We start from the raw sequence: 585 nt of genomic DNA on the forward strand, positions 1-585 counted from the left end.
ATATAGATATACAACAACAAAACAAAAAATCTTGTGATGAATGTATCTTTCTAAAGGACTGACGTTCAATCAAATATTTGAAAATACTAAAGGTCAAAACCTTGTCAGATGTTAACTTTTAAGTTTGAGGTTTTTTAAAGTAGAAATCAAAATTTTTTTTTTCTGTTGGGTTTTTTTTGTTGTTGTTTTGTTTTTTAAGGAAAAGCGGGTCATTGCAAAGGGCTGGGTGTAATTTTGATTCATTTACTTCATTTTAAAGCAATACAAGGTTATTGAGCAGATGGTTTTGTGCCGAATCATGAATACCAGTCAAGTCTCGCACTCTGAAAACTTGCAACTTTTTGTTTCTGTTTTCAAATAAATATAAATATGATATATATAGGAACTAATATAGAAATGCACCATGTAACAAAGCCTAGTTCAGTCCATGGCTTTTAATTCTCAACACTATAGATAAGGATTGTGTTACAGTTGCTAGTAGTGGCAGGAAAATGTCAGTCTGGCACTCCTGATCCTCCGAAATGGGGAGAAACCCAAACCATAAAAGGTTGGTAAACAGTCCATTTCTAGGATTAGAGAGAAATG

This window comes from Pteropus vampyrus, unplaced genomic scaffold (genome assembly GCF_000151845.1).
Source record: "Pteropus vampyrus isolate Shadow unplaced genomic scaffold, Pvam_2.0 Scaffold1395, whole genome shotgun sequence".
NCBI classification, from domain to species: Eukaryota; Metazoa; Chordata; class Mammalia; order Chiroptera; family Pteropodidae; genus Pteropus; species Pteropus vampyrus.